Source organism: Bacillus rossius, chromosome 18 (genome assembly GCF_032445375.1).
Source record: "Bacillus rossius redtenbacheri isolate Brsri chromosome 18, Brsri_v3, whole genome shotgun sequence".
NCBI classification, from domain to species: domain Eukaryota; kingdom Metazoa; phylum Arthropoda; class Insecta; order Phasmatodea; family Bacillidae; genus Bacillus; species Bacillus rossius.
In genome coordinates this window covers 8139212-8152017 of record NC_086345.1, presented here as the reverse complement: position 1 = coordinate 8152017, position 12806 = coordinate 8139212, and positions in this window count along the sequence as shown.

Genomic DNA, 12806 nt, shown 5'->3' with positions numbered 1-12806 from the left:
GCCACGTCGTACAACAGGTGACGTCACAAAATACAAAAAACTACACAATTACACAACAATGAGTTTGAAAGTTACTCAATAAAAACGTGGCACAAGTTTACAAAATAAATGTTACACGAGGGTGCGTTGCACAAGTTTATGAATGTTACGTGGAGTTGCGTTGCACAAGTTTACAAAGAAATGTTGCACGAGGGTGCGTTACAAAGTCACTAAATATTCCGTATTAGCGTGGCACTAGGCGTTTCTGAGCCTGGTTACTCAACGAGGGGTGAGGGTGATTGGAGGCAGCCAATCCCGTAAATCTACGTATCGAGGCAGTGCTCGCGTCCACGGTCGTGGAGCGCGGACCGCGGCTAAATTCGCTCAAAGTTCCCTTACGGGGTGGTGTCAGTGCCGGAGCGACTGATTTTAAGTAAAGTTCTGTTCCTCGGCAGACGGCCCGTGCCGGATGCTGAACCTACCCCGCGGACCAGGTGTGGTGCAGGGGGGTTTTAGATTTATGCGGCCGGATTAGGTCCTGGACCGAAAATTGGACCGGGTACGCACGGAGAGATTATTAAACAAGAGGTTTTAAGAAATGACTATATTTACCAGAAGTGAACTCGGTGTGGACAAAGGATGATGTCTCTCTGTGGGACGTGCGTCCGCCCCGGTCCACGAGTCGCGCTGTACTGGCGTCATGTCATGGCGTCCGGCCGAGGCTCGGTGGCCCTCGCGCCAGGGTTGACCTCATTACGTTAGTTTCTGATATGATATGTTAATAATAGAATTTAAAGGCGTTAAATTCTTACATTAAATATTAAAACTGAATCAAGGTCATTTGTCCCTTCTACAAATTAAAGTTATTATGTTTAGGAATTATTTCATTTAAATTTTACGTCACACCAGCGACTGTTCGTCTCTTGCCGGATTGCTCTGGTGGAGGTAATAACGTAACACGAGGGATGAATAATTATGTCATATGGTTTCATTGACTAATACAGGCAGAAGGCCGCCAGGGGAACACACACACACACGTATCGAAGTATTACACACGTGAGTGCCCGGGCACTCCTACGTCGCACTTTCGTCAACCGACTTTAAATTAATACGTAATACTGTTTAATAATCAGTGTTTGTTTTTATAACGTGGTTGATTTAAATGACGGTCTGTTTATTTTGGTGGGGCCGGGTTCTACCTTGGTTGCTGGTGGCTCGCCTGACTCGGGTGGGCCATGGCTAGGGGTGCGTTCCGTTAGCGGGGTTGAATACTGGCGGTTGCAGGTCGGGCTTTAGGGTGGCCTTCGGTCGGACGATGTCAGAGTCAAGCTGGAGACTGACTGTTTTTTGATAACTACTCCAGTGGCGAATGATAATGCTAATTTGGGGCGGTTTGAGTTATGTCACATATTTCACTATTGAATTTAGGCTGAAGGCCGCAAGGGTTTAACTCACAGCTGTTTTAGTAGAAAGCTACACGTGAGTGACCCGGGCACTCCTAAGTCGCACTTGTGTTGCATGGTGTTATTAATTCAATGTGGCGGGTTCGTTAAAGTTTGGTTAATTTACTGTATACCTGGCTTGGTTTGTCTTGCCAATTAATGAAGGGCGTTGAAATACCTAAGTACCGCGGCACTCGCCACTCGGGTGGGCCATAGCTAGGGGCGCGTTCTGTTAGCGGGGTCGGATACTGGCGGTTGCAGGTCGGGCTTTAGGGTGGCCTTCGGCCGGACGACATCAGTATCAATCAGTTCAACATTCACTGCAGTTCGTCCTGGTCGTGTATTACCACGTACATTGTTGCCGGCTGTCATGTTTTGTAGTTAGTATCTTTATAGTGAAATAAGGAATGGATAAGAGCATGAAAAAGACTTAATTTGTGTGGAATTTTTTCACTTAAAATAATGAGTTTGCTAAGTGTAATTTGTGTAAACAAAAACTGAGTTATAAATCATCGACTAATCTGAAGAAACATTTGAAACGTAAACATCCAACTCTACAGTTACCTGATCAGAATCAAGATAGTTTAACATCACTATCACTGTCCAGAAGTAGGAGCGATGATCGACACTCGTACAACTACCCACATCTCAAGAGAGTAGTCCTAGAGAAGTTTGCTACAATTGCTACCTTCTGTTCGTTGTGAACGATTGTTCTCAAAAACTGGAATTATTGTGTCTGATCGACGTTCCCGAACATAAAGCGAGAAAGTCAAGAAACATGTTTTTCTAAATGCCATTAAGGAATATTGTAAATAGTGACTGAACTTGACATATTGTGTCTGACCGATGATCCCGAACATTAAAAATGGAAGTTAAGAAAATAATGCAATTCTTATTTGTTAAATTAGTGACTGAACTTGCAAAGTATTTGTTTTTTTATCGATATTGGCACTGCTATATGCCTGATGTAACTCAAATGTCTATTGATATAGTATGCTCACTAATGTACCTATCTGTTTTATTTTATTTTTAATTTTTGATAAAATTGTAATCTTTTAATGTATGAAAACACTAGTTACTAATTGTTTTCGAAAAAAATAAAGTCCATATGTTGATTACATCTTTTATTAGGGTCAACTGAGAATTTATTTGCATTTTCATAGCTGTTAGGTGCATAGATATAAATATTAGATATATATTTTATTAATGTACTTTTTAATATTAAAAATTCATTAGTTTTATTATTGAACGAGACAGTGTTTTAGCTTTGCTCCCTAGATCGTAAATCCACATATCTATCACTTAAGGATGATGGATCTAGAACCAGTGCCCTTGGTCTTGTATCGCTATTATCGTACTAGCTAGAGTCTTCAGTCTTCGCAAGAAGCACGCACTGCGCACTGAGCACTTTGATGTGGGACAGTAAACAAAACGACTCGTAACAATTTCGCTCTGCGCCTTTCCTTCAACACCTTCCCCTGCGCTTCCTCCCCTAAATTCTTTCCCTTCCTTATCCCTTATTCGTCGTGCCGCTCCCTTCCCTTTCACAAGCTCCCCCCAAGTTACCGTCATCTGCGATCGGGTTCTGCGCACATTGGCCGTGGTGTTGTTCCAAGCGAATGCCTAACTGATACTAAATTTCTTGATACTTTAATAGTGTAATCGTTTGCAGTACCTGATACAGGCGTGTATCAGTTACAAAGTAGTAGGTTTATACTCTGCGACCCACCTCTACTCCAAGCACAATTGCACGTTCTAAACAAAGTCTCAGCTTACCTTGCCACTGTTGTCAGAAAACACTTGATGAAAATACTTTACTGTGGCCTCCAAATAAGTTTGTTTTACATCTTCGGTTGTGATGGTGACATCGTGGTACCCCGGTACTAGATGAGAGTATCCTCGTCCGATGTCAAATACTGAAACATCGTTGCCGTAACGAGGGGTCGTCGCATTTCCAGACAATCCCATGTCTGGAATACTGCTGAGAACAGCTCCGCTGCGGGATCGCTGGGAGACTTGGGATACCAGACCAGCGTGCATGATCAACAATAGTATGTACTTTTGTTACCATTATCGTCAACCATGAACACTATGTTGATGTATTCTATGTCCGTACAGTTACTCGTCGTAAATTCTTCTATAACACAGGTCTCACACTGTATTTGTCATTATGTTTAATCATTCGCGCACTTAGCGTTAAGTGTTCATGATTACTTGAACTGCTCGTTTGCGCCTTAAATATTAGATTGACCCTCTTCACCACTTGCAACCCTAATAAAACTTATTAAAAAAAATTCTTCAGTGATCACTTTTCATTTGCCTTAAACAATAACATACATGTACCCCTATATTACATTCTAAAGACAATAACAAAGTAAGTTTAAATTAAATTCAATTTACCATTACATACAACATATTGTTGCCAATACGTGATTAGGTTATAATATAATGAAACAAATCATATCAAACCTAATAAATTAAAACAACTTTTAGATCCCATAACGTATTTAAATTCACAACTCTTAAATTACCTAAACAAGATAACTACATACACCGTAACATGTAGGTGTGGGATATATAAAAAAATTAATTAGTTATCTCGTAAAATTGTATGGATATTCGTTAGTTACAAACCAAATTGTAAGTATTTAAGATATGTGGACGAAAGGGATGTCCACTTCAGTGTCGCGTAACCCTGTGGGATTACAATTAGGAGTATTGTTTGTTTTCTACTGCGAGACGAGGAAGTATGCTCACAAAAAAAAAATAAAGGAATCACACCGTAAGTATATCAAGCAATACACTGTTGGGATCAATATAGATTAGTTTAGACATGTTTGCACTGCAACGCATGTATGTGATGCTGACAAAGGCCTTTATCTGATGCCAATACTCTACTTAGAAAGGCTGTATTCACTACTATTATATGATTCTCATATATTGTGTCATTAAGCTTATACTTAGTAGGGTATATATAAATTTTCTATTCGTGTGTATACAATGCTCATCGCAGACAAAAAAAAATTATTAACAAAGTGCGGGTCAATGGTACAATAAATATTTAGGCTAACAGTACATCCCAAATAGGTCAACGCCTAGGAATTTGAACATTAAAGTTCGTACTGAACCTAAAATAGCCCGGGAGTTCACACATGACTCCAAACTAAATAAACTGGACAACGAATACAAAACATTAAACAATAAACACTAAACATGGTACACTAATCCAGTTCACCCGACACTTGTATTCATCAGTTTTCCTTTTAATCAAACAAAATGACATTATACGCACCGTTGAACAAATGTCCTCAACTTCTTTTTTTTAATATTTATACTGACGCCGTCGTCGGTGCTTCCTCTGAGAGCACAGGCCATTATGTGTCCTCAACACCTGATCAGTGCCGCGCCTCGAACGCGCCCGTGCGTGCAACGTAGTGCAGTGCCCCGAACGGCGTGACATCAGTCATGGCCCCCTATGTGTGCAAAGCGCCCGGCCGGGTGTGGCACTGCGCAACTAAATAATTTGTTCATGCATTCGATAAAACAAACAAAAACTAATACTTGTAAAATAACTAATAATTAATATTAATTCAATAATCATTTTGTAAACTGGTATCATTCACAAAACTGGCCGAAATCATCTTCCCGCGCTCCGCAGTTTCCCGCGGAATTTCCCCCCTCCCTGGCCCCGGTGGCCAGGGAGGTTAGTCAGTCGTCATCGGTGACTCGCCAGGGCCGGCAGCCCCGCGCACGGGAAGCACGCACCTCTCGCGCCAATTCATCATTAACTACAATAGGTAATTATAGTCAAACCGTTTCAACAGCTTCCCGGTCGTCCCTAACCGGCCGTATGAGATTTTGTACGGTCTTTAAATATAATGTGTGGCTCGCCACCGAGCCTTTCTTGTGATACGTAAGTTAAATAGGCGACCCGCCGTGGCGCCTGCGCCTCACGCTATCAAAATCCCCACAGGGAATTAGTTCATCGCCCACGCGGGGCGGCACTGCGCCAAACGCGAGAATAAGTTTACGGACGATTCATCAACTGGGACGTGCGACGGTCACGGACGTGATATCCCGCCGGATTCCGCTGTGCCCGTGCCCAGCAAAACGTGGCCCTCGCCAACACGCGGAGTAGCCGCCATTGTGTAACCACCTGTGTGGGACACCCGGACCTGGTCCGAACCCGGGACTAGCCCTAGCGACTTTAGTGTATTGTTTCTGTGTTAGTAACTTTGTGTAACCCGCCATAAGCGTACTTCATATCACGCCCCGCCCAGACTCTCTCGGGCGCAGAACCTGGCTTGCCGCTCACTTGCACATTCATCTCGCCTCTCGCCGGGTAACTTCCCCTCTTAATGTACTAGCCGCCGGGCCACTGAGCGGCCGTAACGAGTACCGCCAAGAGAGGGTGGTGTAGGTGGAGCATAGGTCGACGATGAAGCGGCCAGTCGCGTGAGCGTGTCAAGTGTAACGTGTGCGACGGAATAAACCAGTTAAAAGTACGTGTGTGTTTTTACTAATACGGCGTCCTGGGAGGCCATAACAGCCCGGGGAGCCCTTTGCCGACGCGTCCCTGCCTGCAGCCACGAGGCCAGGAACCCCGCCCTTGAGATCAAAATTAATCAAAACATTTCTAATTCACGTAAATTCAAATCAGGCAGCGGGGACGGCGTCAATACTGACACAATAATACAGGTTGACGTAGTTAAAACGTAATAGTAGCTTCATACCGCGCTGTTGGTTTCTTCATATTACAGGAGTATGATATGGCCTTAATTGAATTATGTTGAAATTACCAATATGTTGTCCAGTCGTAACATCTAGTAGCATGTAGCAATTTTGTCTAATTATGCCTGCCACCTGATATGGTCCGCTGTATAACATGAATAGTTTACGCTTGACTTGTGACCACTTGTTGCTTGTTGGTGTGGTCCTTTTTAGTACTAGATCTCCAACCTTAAAGTTGCTAATTCGAGAGGTTTTATTTCGCTTCTGGCGACCTTTCGCTTCTGCCACCAGACGATCGTGGACAAGTGATTCTACTTCCTCCCTCATAGGTATTATTACATTACTAACAGTTTGTTGATGGCCGCTGCCTGTCGTTAATAACAGCAGTGAGGTCACCAGTAATATTGCAAAGTGGTTGATCTGACTGTAATGTATTGACATTAGGCGGTATAGGAGCCTGTCTATCAAAATACCCCTGAGGTGGATATGAGCCTATCGGTGGTGGACAGCTGAAATCGGAACGTTGCTGAACCGTTGCGGATGATGTCAGCTGATGTTGTGGCTGACGGTCCTGATGGTGTAACGATTCACTGTCTGACTTCCGACGAGGTGAGGCTGATTCCTCCTCGCGGCCGTTGTGTTTGCTCGACTGCTCCTCCCGCTCATTACTTCGCGGCTGTTTTTGTAGTTGTCTTTGGCTATAATTTTCGTCGTCGCTGTCAGCTCGGTTGCGTTTTCCCCACCAGTAGTTTCTTTTCTTTCCTCCTCTATAATGGTTGTATGACTTGTACTGATAGCTACCTTTACAGTACTGCCAACTGTTAAGGTTCACGTGTCTAGTTTCATTATTTCCCTTCCATGGCTGGTACAAGGGCACTGGTTTTTGCTGTGTTGGCTTCCCTACTTCAGTAGAGTTCCGTAACAGTCGTTTCAATCGGTCGAATGCTACTAGCTGTTCACGAAATTCCGTGATGCCGTCGAAATGTCTTCCGGTAAAATGTATTTGGTACCTAATTGGAAGCTGAGATATAACATAGACACAAATTCTTCAAGATCCATTTGTAGATCTAAATATCTTGTTTTCTCATACATTTGTGAGAAATGATTTTCCAAGGATTTGGATTCTCCTGGATAATATTTCTCTGCATGCAGGCATGACCTCAAATTTCCCTGCACTCGTGTATTCCAAAATTGTTGTCGGAATTTGTCTTTCAATTCGGCGTAAGTGTGCGTTGAGACTTGGCTCAACTCCCACCAATAATACGCGTGATCTTTATGTGCCGAATTAATGCATCTCAAACATTCTTCGTCTGTCAAACTAACATGGACGCATAGTCTTCAAATTTTTTAATAAATCTCATTGGATTTTCGTTTTCTCCAGCTGAGATCTGTGGTATCGACTCAGACCATTGACGAATAGGGTTATACATAACCGCTACCTGGTCTAATACTCTCTTACATGACGTAGGTCTAGGCGAGTCTTGCGATTCGTCGTGCGTGTAGTTAACTGTGCGAATACGCTCGTGTGCGTGCTTATCAGCATTGGTCGTTACATATGCTGATGGTACACTAGTATTAGTTATATTATCTAGACATAACTGAAGCACCTTTTCTTCCAGATGTACTACACGTACGTCTAACTGTGCGTTAGTTTCATTAAGTTTTACCTGTACGAGTGTAATGCGTTCGTCTTCTTCAGCATGTTGTTGGTTTATTGCCTCGTTAACTATTGCATGACATGCACTGTTTATTTCATTAATGTTGTTACTATTTCGTGCAGCCCGCTCAGCTATTTGTTCTACCCGACCTTCGAATTGGTTATGACGATCAGTTATTTTCTGAGATAATGCTTGAGTTGACTCCTCACATCGTTTCCGTACATCTATCATCTGTTGCTTTGTACTTTCTATATGTGTCTCCAATCTGTTACTGATTGTTACAACACTGCTATTTACTTTATTCAGTCCTTGCCTAAATTCTTGCGTAAGCTCAGTTTTCATTTGTTGTGTTTGTTGTGTAAGGTGTTGTGTTAGTTGCATAAGGTTTTGTGTTTGTTGCATAAGCTCAGTTTTCATTTGTTGCGTTTGTTGCGTAAGGTCAGTTTTCATTTGTGATAAACTTTCCATGACCATATGCATCATGGAAGACAAATTCGTCGGAGATCCTGACGGACCTGACTGCTCAGTTAACACGGCAGGCTCTAGCTGCTCCAGATGCTGGCTTGCCTCTACATCGTCACTATCTACTTGTAAAGGAGACACTGCAATGGGTTGCAACCTATAGGTAACTGATTCTTCACTGTTATCCCTACAGTGCTCGTACGGCTGCGTCCACGAGTTTCCATTGTACACTAATTATAGTAATCACAAAAAAATTACAACTATATTTTTCTAAAGGCCCCACGTTATGGTGTCAGATCTGCGGGGGAGCTAACCCTCACAGTATAATTTATATTTTATTTTAAATATAAATATTGCCAGTGTAACCTAGAGTGTCATAGATTTGTATGTAAGATTATATTACTTTGATACATTTTAATATTTGATATCTATATTACTTTCGACTGTGTAGATAAACTTTGACATAAATAAATATGATCACACTGCAGAAGTTAATTTAAAGCAATATTTAAATATTCGTATCTAGCGTTGCCTTTAATAGTTGGGCGCACAACACGAATCAAAAGTTCTTAAAATATCAAATTTAAAAGTTTTTGCCGGCTAATTTATAACTCAGTTAGAGTCATGAGTCCTCTATTTCTCTACCACTGGGATAGTATCTAGTTGCAATTATTCCTATTTGTACCACACATACCTGATGAAACTTCATGTACCAATACATTAATGCCAATCATATTGACACCTGAACACTCTTTCTTCATTCATTATACCAGTTTGGTGATTTCATTCCAATTTAAATCACCTAGTTCTTGGCATACAATTCTTTAATTATTTCATACAGCAAAACATTTTATTCAGAACTCACTATTAACAATCAAACTTCCATTTTTCATTTTAAACTTTTTTTTTTACAAGTCAGCAAAGATATTGCACTTCTTTGCAAAAACAAAGCACACAAAATAAAATAATTTTTTCTCATAGCGTTCATTCGAGAGTCCAAAGACAAAATAAAAATTATTCAGTTTCATAGTGCTGTGAATATGGCATATTTACATTGAGAAAATTAAAACTACACATTTTAATTTGCATGGTAGTTCTGCTTTCTGTAGGATATTTGGCATATCAGATATACCGATGGTTGCTAAATATTGCTAGAATATATTTAAATCAGTTTCTAGCCTCGAGCAGTACACTGTTTACTAAAATGGTTGCTTTTTCGTTACCTACCAGGGATTGGGTTTGGAAATGTTTTGAAATAAGGTCTGCGAGTTAGGCTATAGTTGTATCCCAACAAGGTAGTGCTTATTCTCTAACTTACCCGAATGTCTTGGAATACCGCCTTAAATTTAAAAACACTTTTTGAAATATCACTATTCCAAAGTTTGCGTAACAAGCATTTTGTTGATTTCAATATAAATCAGCATTTATGTCACAAAGCATGGTATATGTTATGAAACTGAAACTGCATAGAATTTTTTTTTTTTAATTTTCTAAAATTATTAAATTGTTAATCCGGCTGTCATATATTGTGCTCTCGCTTATGTAGATAAAAATGAAACAGTAAATAATAAACATTTCAATTTATATTTTCTATTGGGGTAATTAATGTATATAATTATAATTTATGCTTCTATGGAAGAAAACTGGTGTTTCGTTTTCCATTTGATAAACCTTATGTTATAAACGGTTCTAAAATGTGTTAAATTACTGTATAGAAAGTTCTGGAACGTACCAGTAGATTGCTTGTTTTATTACGGCAGAAACTTTGATATGCAAGTTGGTGATGTTGTCTATGGACTGTTTGTTAATAATTGTTGATATTATTGTTTGACATAATTATTTGAAACTGTCCAGAAGGCTGTAATTGAGGGAATTTAGCGTGCATACACTATCATGTCGGTGTAGTTTGAACTCGGCGCCGAGTGGAGTTCACCGCAGACTGCGAGCTGACAGGTAATGATGGACGGGTTCAACAGCGCGATGCTGGGCCAGTTGGACGCGGCCAGCCGGGCAGCCGCGGGCGACATGGCGCTGCCGTGGCTGCAGACGCCGCCGGCGCAGCTGCCCTGGGTGCTGCCCACCAGCCAGTACCCGGACATAGTGCAGTTCTCTGCGGCGCCGGGCTTCTTCCAGCCCGGCTTCCCCTCGCCGCAGAACGCCAAGCGCAAGGGCGACTGGGCCGAGGAGGTGCCCTGCCCCAAGAAGCTCATCACGGAGGAGAAGATCTCGGGCCTGCTGAAGGAGATGCACATCACGCCCGGCCAGCAGGGGCCCGCGGGGGCGGAGGCCGGGGAGTGTCCCCAGCAGCAGCTGAAGCGACTCGTGCTCTGCGAGGAGATCCGCCAGTTCAAGAGCGAGCCCATCCTGCCGTCCTCGCTGCTGTCCAAGCTGCCCTCTCCGTCGACGAGCCTGGTACTGTGGAAGCCCCCGCCGGGACAGCTGGGGCAGGCCCTGCGGGAGGCCCTGGGCGCGCGCGAGCCCCCCTCCGCCCCCTCCGCCCCCTCCACCTCCTCCATGGACACCGACCCCGAGGAGGAGCACTGAGGCCCGTGTCTCGCGTTGCGTCACGGAGGTGGCGTGTTCCTCCATGTTGTGTATGTTTGTAACACAAAACCTCTTCTCTCTAAGTGACACTCATGCTAACATTTTTAATAACTTGAAAGTTTTGTCTTTTTTTTTTTTAGTTGTACTTGTCTTTTAAATGGGAGATCGATGTATGGAAACGTAACATTCTGGATTAAGTATGTGTTCTACTTTTAGTTGGAGGCATCCATAAGGTGTTGAATTTCATTCTGCCTATGATTAGGGTGTTTGTATGCTTAGTGCTTTATGTTACTGCATGTTTAGACTGAAATGTAATTTATTGTGTGTCTTATCATTTTTTTTCTAAGGATTAATAAATGTGTTGAAAAAACATTTAGCTAATATTTTTGATAGTTTAATAATTTTATACTCATGTAGGCCTTCTGCAGTAATATTGACTATAACAACAGCCACTCTCGCTAGAAATTAGTAAGGTAAATATGTAGAGTCGCGGTATATGCGAAAAAAAATGCTAAAATTCCGAAAATACTTTTATTCTATGCTCTTTCACTTCCTCTTTTCAAATCAACCGGCGGAGGTAAGAAATTCCAAATACTTTAGAAGATATCGAATTTTTTAATTTTCATCACAATACCTGTGTAATGCTTTCACCATTGTTTCTTGTTGTCGCGGTATATGGAAAAAAAATGCTAAAAATCCGAAAATACTTTTATTCTATGCTCTTTCACTTCCTCTTTTCAAATCAACCGGCGGAGGTAAGAAATTCCAAATACTTTAGGAGATATGGAATTTTTTTAATTTTCATCACAATACCTGTGTAATGCGGTCACCATTGTTTCTTGTTTACGAGTATCTATTATGTTTCACATTGGACAATTTTGTCACGTGACAGTTCCGTGATTGGCCAGTATTCAAATGAACCAATACGTGATTATTTATTTATTTATTCATGTTCCGTCGGAGTTATCGCGACGTAGGTGAACAACTACATCATTTCCTTCTAATGGCAAAGGAAATGTACCCGCCTCCAACTTAGGTGATTTTTTAACGTTTCTAATTTTAAAGTCTTATTTTTTTATTTGGATATTGTTGCGCAAGTACTTAATAAGTAACAAAAAAATTTTACGCGAGTTGTTAATGTTCATCATTTGTCCCGGTTTGTTAGGTCAGGTCAGTTACATTATAAATACTTTAAAACTAAAGAACCATTGAAATTAAATCATATTATTTTTAATGTACGCTTAGTTTGAAAGTATTCTTAATGTAACTGACCTGACCTAATCGACCATTTTAGTTCGTACTGTTCATCCTTTGTCCCGGTGTGTTTGGTCAGGTCAGTTACATTATAAATATTTTAAAACTAAACAGCCATTAAAATTAATTCACATTATTTTTTATGTCCGCTTAGTTTGAAAGTATTAATAATGTAACTGACCTGACCTAATCGACCGTTTTATTTATTACGCATTCACGAACACACGGCAAAATAACAAAAATGTCGACGTTCCAATGGTTGCACAGGTGTTGTATTGCAAAATTAAAAAATTCGATATCTCCTAAAGTATTTGGAATTTCTTATCTCCACCGGTTGTTTTGAAAAGAGGAAGTGAAAGAGCATAGAATAAAAGTATTTTCGGATTTTTAACATTTTTTTTCGCATATACCGTTACTCTACATATTTACCATTTGTAATTATCTAGGTTAGGGGTGCATCAAAACACAAATTTAAAAATTGTGAAAATGACAAGGCTACATTTGTATTATTTCATCTCATGTGACAGAATTTTTGACATGTAGAATACTTTGAGCAAGATATTGGCTTGTAGTTTCAAATGTGGCTGGTTTGATCGGTCGTAAGTCATCACAAAGGTGAGTTATTTTAACGTTTCCAAGTTTGGATTTCACATGTGTTGCTGATTATTGCATTAAAAAAAAAATAGTTTTATTGAGCTACATTTATAATATGCATTTTATACATACATACCTAATA